The sequence below is a fragment of the Symphalangus syndactylus genome, chromosome 2, assembly GCF_028878055.3.
Source record: "Symphalangus syndactylus isolate Jambi chromosome 2, NHGRI_mSymSyn1-v2.1_pri, whole genome shotgun sequence".
In the NCBI taxonomy this organism is placed as follows: Eukaryota; Metazoa; Chordata; class Mammalia; order Primates; family Hylobatidae; genus Symphalangus; species Symphalangus syndactylus.
Genome location: NC_072424.2, coordinates 117,614,358 through 117,641,143, shown reverse-complemented (window position 1 = coordinate 117,641,143; position 26,786 = coordinate 117,614,358). Strand labels below are relative to the sequence as shown.

Below are 26,786 nucleotides of genomic sequence, written 5' to 3'. Positions count from 1 at the left end.
CCAGAAATAAGGACACATATCTAAGACCATCTCATCTTTGACAAAGTTGACAAAAATAAGCAATGGGGAAAAGCTCCCTATTCAATAAATGGTGCTGAGATAACTGGCTAGCCTGTTGCAGAAGATTGAAACTGGACCCCTTTCTTATACTATATACAAAAATCAACTCAAGATGGATAATGACTTAAATGTAAAACCTAAAACTATAAAAATCCTGGAAGATAACCTAGGAGATACTATTCCGTACTTAGGCCTAGGCAAAGATTTTGTGACAAAAATGCCAAAAGCAATTGCAGCAAAAACAAAATTTGACAAAAAAAACTTAATTAAACTTAACAGCTTCTGCAAAGCAAAAGGAACTATTGCCAGAGTAAACAGACAATCTACAGAATGGGAGAAAATATTTGAAAACTATGCATCCCACAAAGATCTAATGTCCAGCATCTATAAGGAACTAAAACAGATGTACAAGCAAAAAAACAAAAACTCCATTAAAAACTGAGCAAAGGACATGAACATACACTTTTCGAAAGAAGACATACATGTGGCCAACAAGGATATGACAAAATACTCAACATCACTAATAATCCGAGAACTGAAAATCAAAACCACGATCAGATTCCATCTCACACAAGTTGGAATGGCTCTTATTAAAAAGTCAAAAAGTAATAGATTTTGGCAAGGTTGCAAAGAAAAAGGATGACTTATACACTGCTAGTGTGAATTGCAAATTAGTTCAGCCATTGTGGAATGCAATTTGTTGATTTTTCAAAGAACTTAAAACAGAATTACCATTCAACCCAGCAATCTCATTATTAGGTATATCCAAAGAAATATAAATAATTCTGTCATAAAAACATATACATGCATATGTCCAACACAGCACTATTCACAATAGCAAAGACATAGAGTCAACCTAGATGCCCATCAGTGGTAGACTGGATAAAGAAAATGTGGTACAAGGCTGGGCGCGGTGGCTCACGCCTGTAATCCCAGCACTTTGGGAGGCCAAGGCGGGTGGATCACGAGGTCAGGAGATCGAGAACATCCTGGCTAACACAGTGAAACCCCATCTCTACTAAAAATGCCAAAAACAAAAATTAGCCAGGTGTGGTGATGGGCGCCTGTAGTCCCAGCTACTCAGGAGGCTGAGGCAGAAGAATGGCATGAACCCGGGAGGTGGAGCTTGCCATGAGCCGAGATCATGCCACTGCACTCCAGCCTGGGTGACAGAGCAAGACTCCATCTCAAAAAAAAAAAAAAAAAAAAAAAAGAAAATGTGATACAAATACACCATGGAATACTACACAACCATGAAAAAGAATAAGATTATGTCCTTCGCAGCAACACAGATTGGAGGCCATTATCCTGGGCAAACTAACACAGGAACAGAAAACCAAATATCTCGTGTTCTCACTTATAAGTGGGAGCTAAACCTTGCATATACATGGACACAAAAAGGGAACAACAGACAGTGGGACCTACTTGAGCATAGAGGGTGGGAGAAGGGTGAAAATCAAAAAATTACCTATCAGGTATTATGCTGATTAACTGGGTGACAAAATTGTACACCAAACCCCCATGATATGCAATTTACCTATAAAACAAACCTGCTCACGTACCCCAGAACCTAAGTTAAAAATTAAAAAAAAAAAAAAGATATCATTAAGAATAGAAATGGACAAGTCACCACCTGGGAGAAAATATTTTCAAAACATGTACCTTACAAATGACATATCAAGCATATATTTAAAAATTATACAACTAAATAAGAAAAGAACAATCTACTTAGAAAATAGACAAAAGTTTGAACAGACACATCTCAAAAAATTATATAAATTGAAAATATGTGTATGAACTGATGCTCAACATCAGTAGCCATCAGAAAAATGCAGATTAAAGCTATCATGAAATACCACTAAGAACCCACAAGAATGACTAAAGTAGACTAACAAGTTGGTAAGGATGCAGAATAACTAAAGCTCAGATATTGCTGGTGTGAATGCAAAATGGTACACCCACTTTGGAAAATATTTTAGTCATTTCTTATGATATAAAGTATATGCTTATTATATATACCAACAGTACCTCTCCTGGGTACTGTTACCCAACAGAAATGAAAATATATTTCTTAGTTGTTTAGAATATCTTTATTTATTGTAGGCCAAACTACAAATACTCCAGTGTCCATCAGCAAGTGAATGGATAAACAAATTTGGTACCTCATACAATGGAATACTATTCATAAACAAATTACCACTCAGAAACATATTACTGCTGTATTCATGATGTGCATAAATATCTAAAACATTATGCTAAATTTAAAAAGCTAAACCTAAAACACTAAATGCTGTATGATTCCACTTATATGAAATTCTAGAACAGGCCAAACTCTAGACACAGATAAATGATAAGAGTTTATAAGGGGTTAGGTTTGCGGGGAGGAGATTGAGTGGAAAGAGGCAGAGGAAACAAAGGTGTTGGGAGTATTCTACATCATAACTGTGGTTGGTGAGGGTTAAATGTCTGCATGCATTGAAGTATGCTTTGTACACTTAAAAATGATAAATTGTAGGCTGGGCACGGCGGCTCACGCCTGTAATCCCAGCACTTTGGGAGGCCCAGGCGGGCGGATCACGAGGTCAGGAGATCGAGACCATCCTGGCTAACGTGGTGAAACCCCGTCTCTACTTAAAAAATACAAAAAAAAATTAGCCGGGCGTGGTGGCTGGCACCTGTAGTCCCAGCTACTCAGGAGGCTGAGGCAGGAGAATGGCGTGAACCCAGGAGGCGGAGCTTGCAGTGAGCTGAGATCGCACCACTGCACTCCAGCCTGGGCGATGGAGCGAGACTCTATCTCAAAAAAAAAAACATGGTAAATTGTATTGTATATACATCATGCCTCAATGAAACTGAAAGATAAAGAGAGTAATAGATGTCCAAGGAGCATGACTTGAAGAAGGTCTACAGTTAAAATTACCTAGGAGAAAGGGGACAAGAACTCACCAAAGGAAACAGATGGATCAGAAATGCAGGAATGAACAGAGGAATGCCACTTGGGCTAAAGATAAGCTAATACAGAATAGTAGCTTTCAAGAGGTACTTCACCACCACCCACTAAGAGGTATTTTAGAAATTTTTGGTTGACAGCAATACTGGAAGATGTTTTTACATTTCGTGTTGGGGGAGTAAGAAAGGATGCTAGACATCTTGCAGTATATCAGAGAGTCCTACATGTAGAAGAATTGTTTTGCATCAAAACAAACTTTTGAATGACTCACGGACATTCATACATGTAGAAATATCTGTTTAAAATGACTTTAGTCTAGGACCTAACTTATTCATAAAAATCCAAATATATTTACATGATATTAAATATACCAAATTTTCCAGAAATGCAACTATTATATAGTTCTTTAGTTTGCTTGGTTTGAATCCTTACCAAACATTGTTTAAAAGTCCAAAAATTGACATTTCTTATAATAGTGCTGTTCATAGTATTTGAATCATGTTTGTATCAATCTGCATTTGTATCATATTAATGATGATTCTATGCATTGATGCATATTATTTTATCATAAATTAATCTATTTGTATATAGTTAAAGCATTATGCTGAGTTATTAAAATTGTGTGAGTAGGACAATTATTCACCAATGCATTTTATTTCAACATGATAGGGCAGCATTCTAAGAATTAGTTTTAAAGTGGGGTGAGGGTTTGGTAGGATTAAGAATAATTATTCTAGAAGACGGGATTGTTAAAAGAGTTAAATTTTTAAGACATAGAGAAGAATAAGGACTTAGTAGATTTCCCCAAGTTTTGCTGATTTGAAGTTGGTCAAAGTTTTAAGGAATGAGCAGGTATTGAGAGATGGAGAAATAGGGTATTTAAAATATGCACTTCAAAGTGTGGACAGTAAAAGAGGAAATAAACAGAATTGTTAGAATATGCACCAGAATCAGATGAAGGATTATCAAGTTTTGTGAACCTATGCGTCCTTGAATTGAAGGCAAAGGGAAGTATTCATGTAGAGTGGAGAACTAGAGATTTTTTAAAAAGCCAGAGAAAGTGCCAGATAAAAATGAGAACACGTCTTTCCTGAGCTAAAAGGAATGGAAAAAGCTCTTCAGGTTGAAGATTTATCTCTGTGGTGATCATCAGGGCAGGCTGTCCATGTATATGTTGACAGAGGAGGTGACCTACTCTGTGAGATCATGTGCTTTGAGTACCATTGCCCCCCAAATATCTCAGTCATTTACAGTGGTGTCTGATGCCCCACAATCATAAATGTGTCTTGGTATATGGATTCTTTCTCCTATTAAAAAAAATTAAAAGCTCTTGTATTGAGAAAAATAACATACTGAGTCTTTTTAAAGATTTTTACAATCCTGTGTTTATCAGGTCTTCACTGAGTTCAGATTTTGAATAAGGATTGTAGCAGTGGTATACAGACCTAGAGCTTCAGAAATAGAGTGGGGGAAATCTTGAAGGCAAAAAAGGACACAAGCTCCAAAGCCAATCCTCAGTGATCCCACCATTTAGTGTAAAAAAGCCAGAGAGGGGCAGCTCTTCTGGCAAAGTCTAAATTATTGCCCTGCCTCTTATTAACTGTGTGACTCTGGGCAAGTTACTTAGCTCTCTGGGCAGGGTACCGAGGGAGTGCTGAGATGAGAGTTGGAAGTTGTTATTAAGGTGAAGATGAGGTATCACATGCCAGATGTTCTCATTAAGATATGAGATCATTTACCAGTTGCATTGAGGGCTTGAAAACAGAGAATGCCTGGAATGGCTCCTGGAAGTCTCAGAAAGAGATGACTAGCACAGTCAGCAAGCAGATGTGACCACTCAGGTGTAATTGAAGTCCTTGATGGTGTAGATGGCCAGGGCTACATGGCTCTCCCTCTTCCTTGAAGTGTTCCCCATAAAGCAAAAAGAAACACAGGTAATAGAGGTGTGATAGGCGCGGAAAACACAGTAAAAATTTGGTAGATCTTAGGAATCAATGGTGAAGGTCCGTGTGAAGGCGAGAAAGGCAGTGGGAACTGTCAGAAAGACACTGGACTGGGCCTCAAAGACAAATTGTAGTCTCATGTCTACAACTAATAATCTATTTGACCTTAGACAAGCCACCAGTAGAAATAACATTTTGCTCCTGATTTGATAAGGACCTGGAAGTTTCACTGAGGACAGATGGAGAATTCCCTTAGTAAGGAGGGGAGAGATGCCAGGTTGATTGCTCCTTCAGAGTCTCCCTTTCAGCCTTTTGCCAAGACAGCTGCAGATGTAGTTTAAGAGTTGTATTATAGTTTGGGGCTGGGCTTGGTGGTTCACGCCTGTAATCCCAGCACTTTGGGAAGTCGATGGGGGGCAGATTGCTTGAGCTCAGGAATTCAAGATCAACCTGGGCAATATGGTGAGACCCCATCTCTACAAAAAAATACAAAAATTAGCCTAGAGTGGTGGTGCATACCTCTAGTTCCAGCTATTTTTGGGGGCTAAGGCAGGAGGATCACCTGAGCCCAGGAGGTTGAGGCCACCATGAGCCAAGATCATGCCACTGCACTCCAGCTTGGATTACAGAGTGCAACCCTCTCTCTCTCTCTCTCTCAAAAAAACAAAAACAAAAAACAAAAAAACAAAACAAAACAGTAATAGGTTGTAAGTTTAAATTCCTGTTCTGCCTCTTATTAACTGCATGACTCTGGGGAAGTTACTTACCTCTCTGGGCTTCAGTTTCTTTACCTATTAAATGGAAATGATACAAATATAAATACACCATGCTCCATGACGTAGGAAATGTAAGATTCCAAAAATGGAAATGATACAAATATAAATACACCATGCTCCATGACGTAGGGCATGCAAGTACTGAGTACTGCAAACACTCTCTATTCTATTTTTTTTTTTTAGTTTCAGCTAAAAGTTCACTTCTTCTGATTTCTACAGCACTTTTCATCTTCCCATACTTAGTCATTTAACAAAATGGCCCACAGCCTTTGTTCCTGAAAGGGTGTGTATATGGTTATGTCTATCTTTCTGTCTGTCTATCTTATCTCTTTAAGAAGATTGCCAGCTTTTGGACAGTAGAAGAATATATATTAGATTCCTTGTATATCCCTTTCAGCTTCTAGAATGCACTTACCATAGCACTTGACAAATATGTATTAGATAAATGAGGTTTACAGTCCCAGATACAAAACTTCCCTATGCTCTGTATCAATTACACAGCTTAGGAAGACGCAGTTGTGGAATAATTTATCTAGGGTTTGGGTGTTTTTGTTTGTTTCCAGTTGGTCTGTGACTATACATAGATTCAATCATAATGAAGCTGACAAAGAAGAGATGACATTTTGGAAAAAGAAAAGGAATTTTGGATATTACAGCTCAACATTTGTCACCTCCCTGGCTGATAACAGTGCACGTTCTTTCCCTTTGGCTAAATTTGGATCCAACGCCAGCTAAGTGCACTAGGCAAGCCAGAACTGCATTGTACCTCTATTTTGTGACATATGAGCTCCCTGCTTTAATCTCCCCTCTACTGTATAAAAGAGGATCTGAGGCTGTTAGACTTCAATCCGGTGATTCATGCAGCTGGCACACAATAGATTCCATCTCTCTTCTCACTGCTGCACAATATCAAGCTAAACAAAATGTCTTAGAAAGCTTTGGTACATGTAGTTAGCCTGTCACAGATCCCTCCCCCCACCCCCAATGCCACCCCCACCCCCCACACACTCCTTTTTTTCTTCTACTAAGCAAAAGAGTCCGAATGCCCAGCACCTGCCTTTTTACTGACATTTCCACAAAGGTAAAGGAATGAACCTTTTGTCAATTCCTACCAAACGATCTGTTTTGAAACAATGAGATGAAAAGCCTGGGCCCCTCTCCTTGCTACTGGATTACAGTGCAGAGGATTAAAATAAAGGACATTTGATTTTATTGATTTAATGAGGGATGGAGGCTTTTGCCGGAGCATCCCTCGTGGCAAAGGAACAAGTCTTGTTGGCAGGTACCTCCACTGAGGCACTTCTTCTCCATTTGTTTGGTTTTTCAGTGGTGCTTGTTTATGGGTTTGCCTGTTAGAATGACCCACAGTGTTCCTTGCCATGCTGCATGAAGCAGTCAAATGCCTGCAGTGATTTCAGTGTGTGTCTCCAGACAGGGAGAAAGCAGGAGAGATGCGATGGGAGGATACACAGTTCTGCAGGATAAAGAGCTGCTGGAAGAGGTGACAGGGAAAGCATTTCTTTGAAAAAAGAAGGAGAGCCAAAGAAATCAGACTGGAAAAGAAATAGTACTTCTACCTGCAAAAGAGATCATCTGCAGAGCCTATTATTTCTCAGCTGCATCTACTTCAGCTAGGTTTCTAAAACCCCCTTTCTGTCCACACCATTCTGTTCCCATGTCCATCCTTGCCCCCTCCCCTTCCATTATCCAAGTTTGAATATTGAGAAAACTAAGGGGGTTCAGACACCATGTTTGCTGTGGATGGGGCTGGGCACAGCTAGATAATCTTTTTGCTTTTGTACTCTTCTTTGGGGTTTCTTGTGATATTATTATTGACATTTTCATATGGTAATTTTTGCATTATATGTTTCTTCTTTTATATTTGTCCTATTTTTTTCCATACAGCCTGACTTCATTGTCTACTGAGCCGTGTGAAAGGGACATTGCCAGTCACCTGCTGACCAAATCTAAGCAGTGATCTACTTTTAATACTGAAATGTACTGCATATTTCTTAATAGACATGTGTACAGTCAGGATTCCTGTTAATATGAGCATATGTCCCTATACACTGTGTACATTTATTGAAATGTATTTATGCAGTCCACCCATAGATTAAACACCCCCAATTCCCTCTGGTGATATTGTCTCTCTGATTGCTAGCTTAAAGAGAAACAGTTCCTAAGAGCATATGGTTTCCAAAACACAGCCCTTCCCCCTCCCTTTCAGTGTACACAAAATGAGCGGCCACCCCTCCCCCACAGCGTCTCTGCTCTCTGCTGCAAGAGCCTGAAACCAGGGGGCAAGATCATTAGTTCCCAATTACCTTAAACCATGCAAGATAACCTCTCTCAAGAGCTGTTGGTAAAATATGCACACAGTTGCACTGTCTAGACAGTTATGAAATATAGGTGTAGGGCTCGGCCACTGCAGAACACCAATGCATCTCAAATGAAGTGCTTTTATTAAAGGAGTATAATCACCAGGATAACTAATTACATCAATGCCACATAGTTAATTAAACCCATTATAGTTACTATTCCCATGGAGAGGAGGTCAAATGAAGCCACCATCTTTTTGATTCTACTATGCTAACAAAAGAAGAAATTAAGTAAAACACAACACAGACCTCTTCATTTTGTGCCTGTTTTTTAACATTTAATAACTACCTAGGGTGTCATCCAAGATCTTCAAGTATAATCCATAGCCAAAGACTGCTGGGCTGTTCAAAAGACCACCTTGCAACTTACCTGAACTTCCATTAAATGATCACCAACTGTTTGCTTGATTGGTGCAAGAAGTAATGACAAGTAAAATTGAAAGGCAGAATGAGCAGCCACTGTGTTTTTATTAATATCTTACAGAGAAACATGATGGAAGGTAGTGCTTATGTTTCAGTCTACTCTGGCTTCGTGGCTAATAAGGGGGAGGTAGCCCCGTGTACCCCTCTAGGCCCTACCAGGGACTATGAGAGTGACCCACCAAGGTTAGGTATTAAAGCTCATTAACCAGCCGAAGACACACAGATTGCATATCCTGCAGTTTCAGCAACAACAAAATCTTGCTCTGACACCGAAGTATAAAGGATAATTCAGATATAAACATGGAAAAGGAGAGAATTCAAGAACTCTATTGCATAATGACATTGTTTCCAGAGGAAGAATGTGGACACACAGACACACACACACACACACACATCTCTCAAATACTAATCTTTAGAAAATAAACCAAGAAATTTTGATCCTCCTTGTCTGAAAATTCACCAGGTCATTATATCACTGTCACACCTTCTTCTCAAAGCAGTTCATTGTACAGAGAGAGGATTTGCATTCACTTCTCCTGATTAACAAAGAAAACTTTGTATAAAAGGGCTATGCACTGAGACGTGCAAATGTGGCCAGTCTGACCCCCTGCAGGAGAAGGCAGACAAGCAGTAGGGAGAAGAGGTAGATGAGGAATGAGAAAGAATGCTTTGATCCCAGTACAGCACACACAATGTAGCAGGCGGCACACTCCCAGCAAGCTCTGACCCTAAGCAGGCTGAAGTTTGGCATGGAGTCAAAGAGTGGAAAGCAATATAATGAGTATAGTTTCGTGCAATTGTGAACAACAGAAGGCTGCAAAATCACTGTTCTTGCTGGGTTTGTTGTGACGGTGGTTGTTGTGATTGTTGCTCATGTTATTATTGTTATTGTCATTATTTTCCAACTCAGGAAATTATAATATTGCTTCAATTGCAAGATAAGCCCAATTATTTTAATATAGACTGTAAGCAAAAGGCAGCACAAAAAAAAAATCATACAGGCCCCATGAAAAACAAAGGGTCAGGTGTTAAATCCTTTATTTGTCTAGTGGTTTAAGCTGACATATGAAGCATTTAGTTTAGATGTAAAGAGATCTTTTCTTTACCATCCATAACCCTCACCTCCACCCCAAAAGCTGCTTCTCAGACTTCTTTGTTCTTCTCATGGAGCCACCATGCTACCAGTCACCCAGACAGAAACACCAGGGGGAGGTGTCATTTTTTTTAACTTTGTCTCCTTTTCCCCTTTTGTCAAATCAGTGGCCAAGTCCAGGAAATTCCTCGCCATCATCCACTTCCTTCCAAACCCTTTTCCATTACCACCCGCCTCTGATCTCCTTTCTCTGTCCTTCCTGCTTCCAGTTATCCTCCCCTTTCAATCCCTGTTACTCAACCCACCCAAGACATCTTTCTTTCTAAAGTATTGTCCCCATCTGGTTGCTCTTTGCCTCAAAAAAATGCATTGATTCCCCAGAATTGCCCTATAGAGTAATTTGCAAATTCCTCACTCTGGCGTTGAGGTTGTCTCCACTCTGCCTCTGCTATGTGTGCAGGTTTACCTCGCAGGGCTTCCCTAGCTGGGACCTGAGCTCCCATTCTGATCATGTCGCACACTCCAGTGACTCCAGACCTCTGCTTCTTACATACACTTCACTGCCAGTCCTTCCCTCCCTCACCCAGTCCTTCTTGAACTCCTACACATCCTTTGATGTTCACCTTTTATATATATATTTTTAGAGACAAGGTCTTGCTCCGTCACCCAGGCTGAAGTGCAGTGGCACGATCATAGCTCACTGCAACCCTGAACTCCTGGCCTCAAGTGATCCTCCCACCTCAGCCTCTCAAGATGCTGGGACTACAGGCATGAGCCATGGTGCCCTGCTCAATGTCATCTTAATGCCTTCTACCAGGAAGCCTTTTCTGATGTGCCTAAGCTACAGATGCCTTTATCACTTTGATTTCCCAGAACATGCTTTTTTACATGTACTTTATGACCGGTATCATAATATGCCTATAATAATCAAAAGTATTGATCATATTATTTCTTCAGATTTTAAACTATAAAAATTCAAAAATTGTATCTTACTGATCTTTGTATGAGGCTAATTAAATATCCATCTACTGGGATCAAATTAAAAGGTCATTTTACAAAATTATGGAGTCTTAAATATCGGGTAATTATCCATCTACTTGCATAGTTCGAGTGAAAGAAATGAACATTCTCAGACACTTCTGTCTCCATTGTTGTGTGATCTAAAGAAAGTGAGCTTCATTCTTACAGTTGATTTATAAGAGAAGTAGTGTGGACAAACCAACCCTATAAATTATCCAAAAAGTATTCTGACCCAATAAAGTGTGTTATAATTAGAAAATATTTGTTGATAAGTTATGTTATTATAAATTTTGTGATTTATACCTTGATGCCCAAGCAGGCACAAATACCTACCTTATAACTATAGAATGGTTAATGTTACTCACCTGCCCTGATCTGTGCCTTTGCAATGTTCATGGTGGACTAGATTTGACAACCTAAAATTATTTTACTTAACTTTTACAGACCAAGGCAATTAACTGGGTATACAGTAATCCCCCCTGAACCCTTATCTGCATTTTGCTTTTCATGGTTTTCAGTTACCTAAAGTACAAGAAGATATTCTGAGAGAGAGACCACATTCACATAACTTTTATTAGAATATATTGTTATAATTGTTGTGTTTTATTATTACTTATTGTTGTTAATCTCTTACTGTGCCTAATTTATAAATTATCATCATAGGTATATATGTATAAGAAAAAACATGCCTGGCACGGTGGCTCACGCCTGTAATCCCAGCACTTTGGGAGGCCAAGGCAGGTGGATCACCTGAGGTCAGGAGTTCAAGACTAGCCTGGCCAACATGGTGAAACCCCATCTCTACTAAAAATACAAAAAAATTAGCCAGGTGTGGTGGCATGCACCTGTAATCCCAGCTGCTTGGGAGGCTAAGGCAGGAGAATTGCTTGAACCCAAAAGGCAGAGGTTGCAGTGAGCTGAGATCCTGCTACTGCACTCTAGCCTCTAGCCTGGGCAACAGAGCAAAGCCCTGTCTCAAAAAAAAAAAAAAAAAAAAAGAAAGAAAGAAAAAACAGACTGTATACTATCCAAATACTCAGGTATACACTGAGGGTGCTAGGAAGTATCTCATGAGGCTAAGGATGGGACTAATGTATTAATTATGTGAAGGGCTGAATAGTAGAGGAAAGATAGAAAGATGTATTAGGACTCAAAAGATCTGAGTTCTAGTCCTGGTTCTACATACTCACAGGTTGGATGAATTACTTAATATCTAAATTAATAGCTAAAGGACTCCCCCATGAACACACACACGCACAAAGTCATACTGCTAGACTTTCTGAATTTTAAAGAGAAAATAGAAGAATAGCCTTAAATGTATTAAAGTAACCAAATTGAAACTGATTTAAGTATGATTATTCACAACTTTAAATTGTATAAAATTGTAATTATTTGGGAGAAGAATATTAATTTTCTACTCATTTGATGTTATAATGCAGTATGATCAATTCAAATAAAGTAGACAAAATAAAATTAGAAAGAAAGAACCACAATACAAACTTGGAATAATACAAAACAAAACAAAACAAAACACACAACATAAAATGTTATAAAACTCAGAACAATAACCAAGTCACCACTGTCACTTGAATAAAACTACAGAGGCACATGGAGTAATGACAAAATAAACCAGGGCTACCATTCTGGGTGATACATAATTATAGTAATGCAAATGCAAGCAATTCTGAGCCAACATGAAAAATCATTATTTCTCAACATTTTTGTGCCTGTGGAAAGTTTTTGTTTTAGTGCTTAAGAAAAGCAGTTTTGGGGCTGAAGTTTATTTCAGTTTATTTTATTCTTTAAAAACAGACTTTTATTCCCATTGAATAAACAGTGTATAAACTACTAAAATACAATAAACTCCAAGTCAAGAAGCTTAGAGGTTTGACTCTGTCTCAGGTTGAAATGAGCCCTGGCTAGTTCATGGTTTACCAGTAAACTCTTCTCCATGGATACAGAGCGTGAACTGCTATAACATCATCTTCATCCAAAAAGACTAACCAGAAAGAAAAAAATATATAGAATTTATGTTCTGTGTTGAAGGAACAAGGAAAAAAAAGAAAAGAAGGTAGAAGAAAGGGAAGGAGAGGGAGAAGGAAGGAGAGAGGGGAGAGAAAAAGAGAAAGGAAGGAAAGAGAGAGAGAAGAGAAGAAGAAAAGATAGACAAAAAAAAAATTTTTTTGAAATGGAGTCTAGCCCTGTCGCCCAGGCTGGAGTGCAGTGGTGCCGTCTCTGCTCACTACAAGCTCCGCCTCCCGGGTTCATGCCATTCTCCTGCCTCAGCCTCCTGAATAGCTGGGACTACAGGCTCCCACCACCACACCCAGCTGATTTTTTGTATTTTTAGTACAGACGGGGTTTCACCGTGTTAGCCAGGATGGTCTCGATCTCCTGACCTCATGATCTGCCTGCCTCAGTCTCCCAAAGTGCTGGGATTACAGGCATGAGCCACGGCACCCGGCCGACAAAAGAAAATTTTTGGAAGAAAGACGAGGAGTTAACAAGCCTGGAGAACATAAGTGATTTCTCTAATTTCTTTCAGGATCTTGACAAACTTTTTCTCTTCCATGCCTGAGTTCTCGGCATCTTACTTTTATTATAGCTTCACTAGGGACATGATTGTACAAGGATGAGGTATGATCATGAATAAAAAGAAGTTGGAACCCTAAGCTCAATAGTAATGAAAGGTTTCCTGTAAATGTCCGAACAAATGTACCAGGTCTATGCAGGAATACACCAATGATGTTTCAACATACTTAAGGCATCAATACTACAGACACATACCCGTTTCCCTGCCTAAGATGTTCCACTGGTTTTCCATTTTTTACAAGACACATGATCCATAAGGCTGTCCAAAAACCACTTAACTCTACAAAATCTTCTACAACAGCACACACAATATTCTAATGAAATACCAAAAGTCATACAGTTTCCTGTGTGTGTTCACCAGAGAATGGAGGAGAAAAGACCATTTCAAGTAAAGGATGCACTGTTGACTGAGAGGTGTCAGAGGGTGTGACCTGTCCTCTGCGAAGTCTCCCCTGACCTCCTGAAGAGTGAACACTCTCTCCACCAGAAAACCTCTGACCCATTGCTTTCTTATCTTCCGGCGCTTATGTAACAATCTTAGATCTCTCATTTATGTAGGTGCCTTCTCTACTAAACTGGAATCATTTCTGAAATAAGAAACTCTAACAATGTGTCTGATACATGTTCATAATAATAGTTAATACATGCATCAGGAATTCAGAAGAATTCTGCTATTGTGAAGATTGTACTGAGCTACAAAAATAATTCCTTCCATTTGTAAAACATTCATTGCTTAAGAGGCACATTCACAAATCTTATATTTTACCATTAGGTCTGTCAAGATATTTTTACCTTCAACTTCAGGTTAAGAAAAGTGTTAATAGACTAGATTAACTAATGTGATTGACTAATTAGATTAACTAGTTGAGAGTTTCATAAAAGTTAATTAACTTCTCTAGGCCTCAGCTTTTCTACTTATAAAACAAAAATATTTCATGTGAGTCTCTCTGAAGTCCCTCTAGCTGTATAGCAAGCAGCCAAATGGAAAAGTATAAGCAGCCAAAATTGCATTGTTGTATTAATAAAATGAAATAAGGATCAGATAAACTCACAGAATGAGAACTGTCATCATCTGTAGGAGTTGTTGGCTCTTTCTGCAAATCCTATGGATGACAACAAGAAAGAAAAACTATTAGAGAGTTTAGAGAGGAAAGCTGAACCACGAAGAAGGACCAAGTAGTTGCAAAGAATACCAAAAATAAAAAATAAAATAAAATTGAGAATGAATAAGCTTAATTTATACTACCTAGGAATCTCTCTTTTATTTTATTTTATTTTATTTTTTTCTGGAGACAGTTTCATCCTGTCACCCAGGCTGGAGTGTAGTAGCATGATCTCAGCTCACTGCAACCTCTGCCTCCCGGGTTCAAGCAATTCTCTTGCCTCAGCCTCCCAAGTAGCTGAGATTACAGGCATGCACCATCACGCCCAGCTAATTTTTGTATTTTTAGTAGAGACGAGGTTTTGCTGTGTTGGCCAGGCTGCTTTTGAACTCCTGACATCAAGTGATCCATCCACCTCTGCCTCCCAAAGTGCTGGGATTACAGGCGTGAGCCACTGCACCCAGCCTAGGAATCTTTTTTCACAAAAAACACACAGGACACTTTTTTTTTTTAATTATACTTTAAGTTCTATGGTACATGTGCACAACGTGCAGGTTTGTTACATATGTATACATGTGCCATGTTGGTGTGCTGCACCCATTAACTCATCATTTACATTAGGTATATCTCCCAATGCTATCCCTCCCCCCTCCCCCCACCCCACGACAGGCCCTGGTGTGTGATGTTCCCCTTCCTGTGTCCATGAGTTCTCATTGTTCACTTCCCACCTATGAGTGAGAATATGTGGTGTTTGGTTTTTTGTCCTTGTGATAGTTTGATGAGAATGATGGTTTCCAGCTTCATCCATGTCCCTACAAAGGACATGAACTCATCATTTTTTATGGCTGCATAGTATTCCATGGTGTACATGTGCCACATTTTCTTAATCCAGTCTATCATTGGTGGACATTTGGGTTGGTTCCAAGTCTTTGCTCTTGTGAATAGTGCTGCAATAAACATATGTGTGCAAGCGTCTTTATAGCAGCATGATTTATAATCCTTCGGGTATACATTCAGTAATGGGATGGCTGGGTCAAATGGTATTTCTAGTTCTAGATCCCTGAGGAATTGCCACACTGTCTTCCACAATAGTTGAACTAGTTTACAGTCCCACCAACAGTGTAAAAGTGTTTCTGTTTCTCCACATCCTCTCCAGCACCTGTTGTTTCCTGACTTTTTAATGATTGCCATTCTAACTGGTGTGAGATGGTATCTCATTGTGGTTTTGATTTGCATTTCTCTGATGGCCAGTGATGATGAGCATTTTTTCATGTGTCTGTTGGCTGCATAAATGTCTTCTTTTGAGAAGTGTCTGTTCATATCCTTTGCCCACTTTTTGATGGGGTTGTTTGTTTTTTTCTTGTAAATTTGTTTGAGTTCTTTGTAGATTCTGGATATTAGCCCTTTGTCAGATGAGTAGATTGCAAAAATTTTCTCCCATTCTGTAGGTTGCCTGTTCACTCTGATGGTAGTTTCTTTTGCTGTGCAGAAGCTCTTTAGTTTAATTAGATCCCATTTGTCAATTTTGGCTTTTGTTGCCATTGCTTTTGGTGTTTTAGACATGAAGTCCTTGCCCATGCCTATGTACACAGTACACTTTTTTATTCAAGCACATGAAATTAAAAAAAAATCTATCATGCAATAAGCCACAAAAAAAGCTTCAATACTGCCCCTAAAATCAGTATGATATAGACTTTTAGCTCTGATCACAACACAATAAAATCAGAAATCAAAACTAAGGGCTTCCTTTAGAAATTCCATGATCCGTGTTGCTGGAAACAATAAAACATATTATTAAAAAATGAGTCAAATTTTGGAAGTAAATTAGTACTAATGAAATTTTTAATTTTAGAGACATTTATCAGAAACTGAGATTTACATAAATAAAGTGACTGATTACTCAAAGCACCAATAAAACAGTAACCAAGTAAACCAAAGAAACAAGAAGCAAATAATAAAAGATAATAGAGGGATTTCCAGTTAAAAATGGGGGATTAGATGTGTGCCTTTGAATTCACCCCCCACAGAAACCCCATAAAACAATGGTAAAAAGATCTTTTGAAGCATAAACTTATAAGGACAAAGAGAACAGAGATTGGGAGAATAACAATAAAACTTTAGAAGATGAAAAAAAAGAATGAGTATTAAATGACTTCGTGAACTAAGAAAGTAAATCCTAAACTGGCAGCAGAAATCTGGGAAACTATTCTAACTCTTTAGCAAAACCTTCCCAAGGTCCAGATACTTTTAGCGCCATATGGCTCTGAAAGTGGGGATAAGGTGAAACCAAACAAAACCAAAGAGGAGTGGTTAAAACTGTTTATGAAATCTATCTCCAGATACCCTCCTCCAGTCTGTGTCACTTCTACTCCACACAACACAAGAACTGGAAGCTTATTCTCCAGACATAGGAAAACAGAGCCTCTCTGACCTGGGGGACATCAAGCCTAGTGGAAAAAAGAAATGCATACTCAGGATAGGGGGATTAAGTGAAAGTTTACATACGGAACTTTGAGATCCCTCAGTTACCAGAGTGCTAATAGCCAGCCTCATGCTATCTAGGCTGGAGATCAGAAGATCATTATCTGGCAATACTGATAAACCAGAGAGGGGAGGCCTGAAGATAACGGCATTACAGGCTCTGAGCAGCCTAGCCAGTAAAGGCCATAGGGGAGCCCACACATGGCGAGTCCCAACCATGAACACAGAACTTCTAATTCACTTTTCAGACCTCCACTCTAAAATATGACCAGGTACTGGGAATGGAAAATATACGAAGCAAGCTGGAGGAAAAGAGATAAAACTATGATTAATATTTTTGGAGAGATGAAAGAAAATATTACATCCATGAATCAAAAACAAGATGCTGTTACAAAGGAACAATCAGAAAACATGATAAAGACCTTGGATATTAAACTTACAATAGTTAACAATAAAAACGCAATGGAAGTTCTTAAATGTACTGTTGAGAAAATGGAAATGACAAAGAGCAAACAGACAAAGGGATGGAGAATAGGAGAGAAAGTATTTTGAAATTAGAAGATTAATTGCTAAAAATCAGCTAAATTTATTTCAACAACTGCAAAGACCCATAAATACCTAAAACAATATTGGCAGGGAAAGCAAAATCATTGCACCTCGTGATAAGAAAAGCGTACAGAACCCGGGAACAGCACCATGTTTGTAGGAACTAGCTATTTGATATAGGTGGCACCACTAATTTAGTCAGAAAAGGAAATATACAAATATTGTATATTTTTCAATTTTTGAATATTATAATTAATAAGAAATGGGAATTGAGAATGAAATTGCTGATATTTGACTGTTTTGACCTACATAATGTCTGTTTCATGAAGTTCAAATTAATGCATGAAACGATTAATGTTTGCAGATGAAAAAAGGAGAATAGATGCAGAAATGGATTAAGGTATATGATTAAACAAAAGAAAAGTCTTTTGTGGATGTACAATAAGCTCTGAACTGGGAAGAAGGATAATTCAGTTCTATGCACCAATAGGTGACAATGATGCAAGGTTTGCAGACAGGCTTACAAAGTCATAACAGATGGAAAAATTACCACGATGGAGCTCAAAGTTGTTATGTTAAGAAAATCAGCAAAAATCTAAAAGAAAGAAGACAGGCGAGATAAGATATGAGAAAGCTGTCTTGGAAGAGAAAGAAATATTTAAAAGATGAATACTTACAGCTATGAGAAAGTGTAAAATTAGGTTCAGAGAACAAAATAAATCAAAGCATAAGACTTTGAGGACACAATGAAAGTTAAAACCATTTTTAATAATTCTTTGGGATATTCCCAAAACAGAAGAAAAAGACAGACTGCCATCCTTTCCTCAGAGAAATAGTGCTAACAGTGAAAGTAAGGCACATGTCCAACACTTTTTTACACCTCCTACCACCACTGCCATTATACTCATCATCGTGTCAGACACATACTAAGTTCACAAAATGTGGTTAATGGAACCTAGTGGGAGGGGTGATCTTAAATGATTTAATTTTTCCCCTTGAAAGGGATTTTCCTTTGGATTGCACAGTTTCTTAAACTCCAGATTTAGAAAAGACACAGGCTTCACATATTTTTCTGGATAAGGGTCATTATTCTTGCCCTCTTCAATAGACACTAGCAACAGTGAGAATAAAGCCCATAAATTATATATATTAGACTTGACCATGACGTGATACATCTTCTACTTATAATTTAGGTGATCTTATATAATGTGCTAGACAGTAATGTTATCATTATTTACAGAACCTTGAATGCAGCAGTAATCATCAATCTAAATGCTTGTGCATTATTTTAAGGGAGAAGCACAGTGATCTATTAATATTTCAGGTTAATGCACATTGAGTGGGATGGAGGGTTTAAACCAGGAGATAGAAATAGAGATTTCTCTGCAGCTTCAACAGCTATCTCCTGAGCACTTTTCTACTCCCCACCCTTCCTTGGACCACTCTTTGGTGATCCAGTAAGCTAACTTCCTTAAATATCCATTCACAGTTAATCCTTTGAAATTTTCATGAATGAAGTAAAAGGTGTAGTAAATTATTGAAGACATTAATTATGCAAGCAGCATAAAATGTTTGCACATCATCTCGCAAATAAAGACTAAATAGTTGTTCTTGACATTATCCGCACCTAAACTTAACTTCTTTTTGTGTTTCAATAGGTTTTAATATTTAACTTGCTCAAATTATGACTTGTTGATATAAATAAGAAATTTGTTTACTCTCCCTAACTGAAAGAGGAAGCCCAAATACTCAATTATGTTCTATAGTAGGAATCTATGAATCATAGCATAATAATTGAGGCAAGTGTCTTCCATCAATCTCAGAGTTGCTGACCATTTGCAGCACGAGACCGAAATGAAAAAACTAGGTCTCTAGCAGCTCTCTGAGTCATCTTAGTGGGTAAACAGGGTTATCTTGATTGAACTCACAGAGTATCTGACCTACCCAAATGTTAACGTGTTGAAAACCACTCTCCAGCCATGACAGAAAATGCAGGTGCTTCATAAAACCTGTTGACTGAATCAAATGAGTCTACCGATTGATACTATTTACACCTATTTTGCTCTCCTTAACCGCATAGACTCTTCCATGCCCTTCCTAATCTTTCAGATAAATAATGATGCCCCAAAATAATGTGAATTCTCTGAATATCTGCCATAAACATATTACCTAAAATACAAATGAATTTATGGTTTCTTATTACTTGGGGATTTTCCTGTGCCATTTCTTCTTACATTTGTACAGGTTTTCTTTTCCGTATACAAATGAAATGATTAGGTTCCAGATCTACATCTCTGCAAATTACAAAATGGTTTTCTAGCTGCTTTCAGAGCAAGAAAAACAAGTTAGGGAACAAGGATTTAATAAGTAGAAAAAAATTAAATATATTTTTTAAAGGTTTTCAATTAAGCTGTCATTAATGAATGTTTAAGATACAATTTATGAGGTGAATACACACACACACACACACACACACACACACACACACAAATGCAGGATTTGCTAATTACTAGTTTTATGATCCTTATCCTTGGCTGTATACTTAATCTCTCTAAACCTTAGTTTCCTGGTTTATAAAATAAAGATAATAACAATTATTTTATGAGGTTGTAGTGAAGTTTAAACAGAAGAATGGACATAAAGGTAATTTTTCATTTTAAAGTCCTATATAAATGAAATTAGTGTTTGTATGCACTACCTACTCTGGGCCAAAGGCTAATCTTTGAGTTTGGAGAGAATATAAGAGGAATCTAAGGTATATTCTCTTTGCACAACAAACTTAATATCCATTTGGGGAAGAGGAAATAATTAGAAAAAGAGTTGAGATTGCAGAAAACTAAGTTGTGTGACCCAGGTTATGTGTGCAGTAACAATTCTAAGAAGGAAGAGTTTAAAATGGGCTGGAAATTATGACCATTTTCTTTCCAAATGGAACAGGCTGAGCTTTGCCTGAACAAAGAAGCAAAGATATCTAACAGCTGCTTGCCACTCTCTGTTGCTTAAAATATCGGAGGAGTATGAGGTTTAGGCAGCTCTGAGTCATCTTCCTCCTAACTTGGTATTTATTCAGGACATAGCTCTAACCCTGATGACAACAGCATTCCTGACCTATGAGCTGCTCAAAATGCTAAGATGGTCCTGAAGGTGAAATAGACACCTCCTCCCCGTGCGGTCAGCTGCCATTCCCACTTGTGCTTCTGCAGCCTCCTCATTTTGTCACAGTGTTTGTTCTAAATGAAAGAGGTCTGGACAGCTGAAGAAGAGGAACTGAAGCCAAATGAGAAATATCCTAGATTCTCTTCTTATGACAATGCTCAAGACTCACAGCTGAGGCAATTGTAGAAAGAACTGGAGCTTGGGCTTAGACCATGTGACTTTGGTAACTTGTATATCATGAATGAAGCCCAATAAATTCAATTCAGTTGTTCAAACTCTATGCAGGCCTATTTTGATCAAAGTCCTGTAACTGTTAAGATATGCAAAACTTATTAAGGGAGAATAATGAAAGATATGGAGGGATAAGACAATTTAACATATATTTTATGTGTTCTCATCTCATCCAGTGGTATCTGTAAATGGGCTCTGTAATCAATATTTTTGCAGATGAGGAGGATAAGGCCCAGATGGGTTGGATAACTTGTCCAAGGTCACACAATTTATAAGCTGTGGAGGGAAAATCCAGTCCCAAAAAATCCTGGCTCTAAAGCCTGTGCTCTTTACACTTACATTGTCAGAGGGAGAAATATGAACACACAGAGAAGCATTTTTTTAAGAGGAGCGCTCAGGGAACAGAATATTTTCACAATTCTAGATGATGGTTTTTTCGCAATAGGTGAATTGCGGAGGAGTAGGCTGGAAGGAGGTTGAGGCCATATGATGGAGAACTATGCTAAAGATCACCACTTCGGACTCAATTATGTAAACACTGAGGAGTCACCAGTGGCTGACCAAGTATGAGGGAGTTCTGGGTATGGACAATGACGGGGTATCCTATCTATAAAAAATTTTAAAGCTATAATAAAACCCAGTCATTCTGATTCTAATCATCACTTCCTGCCGACATTTCTAAACAATGAAGTGATAAAATACTCCTCCTCAAAAAAAAAAAAAAAAATCATTTCTGGTCTTAGTTTTAAACAATTGCTGCCATTAGCATTGAGTTTTAATAATACATTGCATGGTTTGAATTAGCACATTTTTATTATTTGTCCTTTATTAAATATTGTGTTCAACATAGAAGTTAACTCAGCAAATTCCCAGTTAAACAATTGTTCCCCAAACGTACCCCACTCAGCTACAATCATTCAGGATAAATTGGGAAACCTTGGCAATTGCCTTGGGCAGACATAACTGCGATTCTAAGTCAAAGAAACAACTTGAGTTACTATGGGATCACTTGGAGTTTCTTATTTTCGTTTAAATGCAAAATGCAAGTATAACATTTTTTATCTGATAGGTGCAAATTTTAGTTCATACATAAAACATCCCGAATTTGCACAATCTTTAGAATCAAAATCACTTCTTTTCATTTGTTGTTTTAAAACAGAAGATTTAAAAATTATATTGATTACTAATTACTACATGAAAATAATTTCATCACAAAGTGGGGGGTGTTATAAAAATGATCCAGCCAAGGTGTCAAAAATGCTAGGAATGCCACTGGAAGTCACTGAATGTTTTTGATGGCAGGAGTCACGAAAGAATGGTTAAGGTGAATCATAAAAGGCATCATCATTATACCAATCTGTGTTACGTATATGTCTAGTTACCAATATGTTTTCCTAGAGAAGGAAAAAACATGGAGTATAAGTTGTCAAAAGCAATAAAAAGTATTAAGTGGTGGAGAGTATTCTGACATGGGTCCTTTAGGCTGCTGCATTTTCATGGTAGAATATCAATCCTATCCCCAGCTGGTCTATCCTTGAAAGCAGACAGTTCTCATTTTAAACTGCCAGCAGAGAACACTACCACTTCAGGGAGTCAGTAGGGAATGATGCAACTTGGAAATTTTTGTCACCCAATATGTTGGGAAATGTCAATTGAGAAAATCATTATTTAGGTTTTTTTGTTAAGGACACATGGTTGTCATAACCTGTATTGTTATTTACAATATTCAGTGCACTTCTCTATGGGAGGATTGCACATCCCTTTCTATAGAAGACTGGCTTGGCCTGATGACTGATTTGCTTCAGTCAGCAGACGTGATGACTGTTCTAGGCCAAAGTTTTAAGAGCTACTGTGTGGTGTGCTGTGTCCTTTCCCCAAGTCTCTGTGATCATGAAAGCATGAAGCCTCTTTTCACCCCGGGTTCCTTAATAACTACAATGAGCAGAGCCCTTTTCTAACCCATTATGAACATGTTGCCTGAATAAAAATTAAATATTGTAGTTTTAAGCAACTGACATTTTCTGGCACAAAGTAGCCTTACCTAATTGATAGAGTAGTCCTTCCATTTGGGCAGATACTCTCAAATCTGTTCCCAAATTTAGACGGACTACAGGAAATTATTTCATAGAACCCCTGTATAAATATCAGTAGAATTGCTTTTACTGAACTACATTTGATGTGAAGATTGTTCATACTGAAAGACACTGTAAACACACCTCATGAAACTCAAGCTGGTCCACGCTTAAGAATGTTGTCATGAATGAGAGGCATTATGCAGTCATAACTTGATGAACATTCTCAAGACGTCTTTGCCTGTATTTTGCATTAAGAATCGTTACAGTTCTCCTGAACAGTGTGAACTATTTCTGTCACTTAAACGCTATCTATTGTGTACCTGATCACGTACCTAATCTATTTCAGGTTAGTTGCCAGGAAGCTTAGGCCCAAATTTTTGGCAAGTGTGCAAGTGTTCGCAGGATCTGTTTTCAATTTAGTCTTAATTTTAACTCTATTTTATGAATCTGGTTTCGTGTTCCTTTTTTAACAATTTTTAATTGACATGTTGTATTTAATCTCATTAATCTTTTCAAATCCTTTAAAAAACAAGGTGTGGATATAAATAAATATTATAGAGAATATCATTGCCATGTGACTGACTCTTTCTAAACATGTAAATGTCCTCAATCTACATCATGTCACCAAAATTGCTCCTAATAAATATCACAATTTAGAAGATGCTCCCTTAAACCTGAGCCCTGAATAGCTCATGGCCACGTCAAACTGAAGAGGTTTTTATTTGAGAAAAAAAGTTCTGCCAGCTGCATTTGCTTTAGTAGTTTTTGTTTGCTTGTTTGTTTCCAGAAAACCTTCAGGGTTCTAATTTTTTTAGCTAATTAATATAATTCTTATACTTAATTGAGTTCTCCTTCCTACTGAGTAAAACTAGGCACTGTTAAATCCCATAAAGGAATGGAAGACATATTCCTAAGCTTTTGAAACTTTTCATAGGCTAGCTGGGGAGTTCAGTAACTAAAGCAACAAACAAAAAAAACTCAGAATACAGAAAATTTTTCTGGGCCAACTATGGACCCAGGGGCTGGGGAAACTTGGAATAAAGGGGTGGAATAAAGGGATGGTTAGTGTAAGAATAGGATTAATTGGAGGAGGCTTTCTGGAGGAGGTAAAAGTTGAGCCATGTCTATTCATCACTATTCCCTCGAAGCTTCCCTTATCACTTTCCTCCCCCTCCTCCCTTAAACATTAAAAAAAAATCTAGCAATTAAAATGCCTGGCTCAGGGAGACTAAGAGCTCAGCCTTATCCCATACCAAGGAGCTATCTGAAGTTGGGCCTCAGGACCCCTAAGGCTTCATGCTGGCTTAGGTGCAGATCTGCCATTTGTTGACAGACTCTTTCCCAGCACCGAGTATGTTGGGGTCACTGGGAAAGAGGAAACTTATGAATAAATTTGAAAAGGGGTCTGAAAATTTAGATGAATGCCAAAGGAGTCCTTTGTGAATAAAATTAAGCAGTCATTGCCATAGAGGACAAATGTTTTAACTGAGTCTGGTCCACACAGCCTCCTAAGGTTTCCTCCAGGAGGCAGAGGCATGCGTCTGTACTAAATGGCTTAATTTTCTTAATCAACTATTTCATTGTGGGTTTTAAATTTTATTCCCATGCCTATTTTTTTTCCATTTTGCCATAATACAGCTCTAAGTACCGTGGCAAACATTTGACAGTTTGCTCAGCAGGTGCTGGGCTCTGCAGAGCTTGCGTAGCTCTACCTTTTATTAATTGGGTTTCAAAATGTGTTCTTGTGTGAACAGAAGCTAAGATGGGACTATTGTACCTGTCAACAGGAAGCTGGGCGAAATAAAATATTTGGAATGTGTTTTAAAATAACTCATTGTGTGCTTGATCGGTAGAGAGTTTAAAAGAGAAATATTCTTTAATGTTGAAATAAATCATCATACAATCAAAATTGCAATAAAATTAAAGAAATGATGGGGTTTGTTCAACATTCTTCAGTATTTGATTACAATGAGAACATTCTCTTTGTGCCCAATAGATTATGCAATGATGAGATATTTCTTAAAAAGCATTTTAATAAAAAATCTAGAGGCCTGGGGATGTAGTAACTACTTGGAAAACCAACAAATAGGCCTCTCTAAATACGTCTGGATGTTTCCAATTTAATTTTTTATCTCCATTTAAAAGTTTTTTTTTCTTATCAAGAAAAGCTCTAGATCCAAAATTTCACATTCCAGCTTTAAAAAGCTCTGCCTAGCCTTGACCATCTGAGGAATATATTTTTCTTTTGGTAAAGCAGAAGGATCTTTGTGATTCTCTTCCTTTTTTAATATGTGTGCTTCAAATGAAATGAACTTTAATGATTTACATTCTAACACTCTCATTTCGGGCAGAGGATCAGAGGGAGGTGAAGAGCGAGCAGTAAAAGTTGACGAAAAGCTCAGAAATGTGTCAGGCCCTCTCTTGTCATTATCATTGTCATTTCCATCATTAGCTCTACTCAGCTATAAAATGGTGAATGGTGTCTGTCTTCTCCTGAGGGGACTGGGTAGGCAGTTCCCCTAAAAAGGGTTGTGTTCTGAAGTTTAAGTATGGTGAAAACAGAGATGAAGCCATAACAATCTTAAGGTGAAAGGCTGAAGAGATAAAGAAATCTTTATGTTTGTTTCCAATTAATAACATAAGGTATTATTATTGTAAAAGTCTTGAAGAGTTGTGAAAATGAGGACGATGTAAAAAACAAAAAGCCCTTGAAATTCTACTCCAAGAAATGACCACTAATCGGTCTATTCCCTCATGAACTTTCTTACATGCATCCTACATACACACACACACCCCTACACAAACACACACATATACTTTTTTAAAAAATAAAGATGTAGTTATATCAAGCTGTGTGTTTCAGCTTGCTTTTGCATAATTGTCATTATAAACAAGGACAAGATTTGTGTTTGATGGATAAAACTGCCACATCCTTTTAATGTCTGCCCAATATTTCCCCAAAGGGATGGAAAATAACTTTTTAACCCAATTCTTATTGACAAACTTTCATGATATTTCTAATATATCACTATTACAATAACTTGGGTGAATATTTCTGGAGAATAAATTTCTAAAAACAGAACTATGGAGGGAGAAGTTTAAAACTTTGCTACATAGTTCCAAGTTACTGCCCAAAAAGTTGTAACAATTTATATCCCTGTCAGCAATATATGAGAAAATACCCTATTCCACATATGTTTAAGCTTTGCTAATCTGAAAGATAAAAATGTATCTCATTATTATTTAAATTTACATTTTTAGCTGCACTGAGGTAATTTATACATTTACTTGGAATTTTTCCAATACTAAGTCATCTCACCGAGGAATACAGCGCAGCTTTGTATTTATTAAGTCCTCCTTCATGATTGTCAGGAAAGTTATTTTATTTTTCTGGTAGACGTCTTTCAAATAGCTTATTAAATTTTGATGTATTATATACTTTCATTACTGATGAACTGGGATTGTTAAAAATTATATTACCAAGTAATTTTGCAAATATAAACCTATTGGCATTTAAATTTATTTTATATCTAGCCACTTTCCTGAATTCTATTAGTTTTAGTACTAAAAGTTTCAGTTACTTTTTTGTTTTATTCTTAGGTAGACTATCATAATACTGCAGGTAATAAATTTTGCCTTTATTTTCCAATAAATATCATGTAATCATAATGGTCATCCTCATCTAATTTTGGAATTCAGTGAGAAACTGTCTAGTTTTTCACTGCTTATGATAGTGTTTTATTTTATCATCTGTTTTGGGCCTTAGACCACTTTGAGAATCTAAACAAATCTTTCTTTCTCTGAAAGCACATGTGCTGCACAAACAAGCAAAATTTTCATATATTTTTAGTTGATTCATACACCCCTTGAGACCGATGAACACATTCACACAAAAACACATCACGGAACAGACTCAACTGACATAACTAAAGTTGCTTCAACAGGACTAGCCAAAAAGA

At 37.6% G+C, this 26,786-nt stretch overlaps 1 long non-coding RNA gene across 1 annotated transcript in view; it reads right to left on the bottom strand.

Moving 5' to 3' along the window:
* The window catches only part of LOC134735883 (uncharacterized), a 254,902-nt gene that overhangs the window by 151,698 nt on the left and 76,418 nt on the right, over window positions 1-26,786 (bottom strand). Inside the window, exon 3 of the long non-coding RNA XR_010119450.1 lies at window positions 14,288-14,338. This is a non-coding gene — a long non-coding RNA (uncharacterized lncRNA). The remainder of the gene's footprint in view (window positions 1-14,287; window positions 14,339-26,786) is intronic.